We start from the raw sequence: 289 nt of genomic DNA on the forward strand, positions 1-289 counted from the left end.
TACACTGGAGGATGGAATCAATGAAGAGAAGAGAGGGGATACACTGGGGGATGGTTTCAATGAAGAGGAGAGAGGGGATACACTGGGGGATGGAATCAATGAAGAGAAGAGAGGGGATGGAATCAATGAAGAGAAGAGAGGGGATACACTGGGGGATGGAATCAATGAAGAGGAGAGAAGGGATACACATACACATACGCAATATATACATTAAAAAGACCCAATAGAACCACTACTGTTCAATAACGGAACATTTCGAATATTGGATTATCTACAATGGAATCTTTAG

Source organism: Oncorhynchus mykiss, chromosome 26, assembly GCF_057628025.1.
Source record: "Oncorhynchus mykiss isolate SJ-2025 chromosome 26, ASM5762802v1, whole genome shotgun sequence".
Taxonomy (NCBI): domain Eukaryota; kingdom Metazoa; phylum Chordata; class Actinopteri; order Salmoniformes; family Salmonidae; genus Oncorhynchus; species Oncorhynchus mykiss.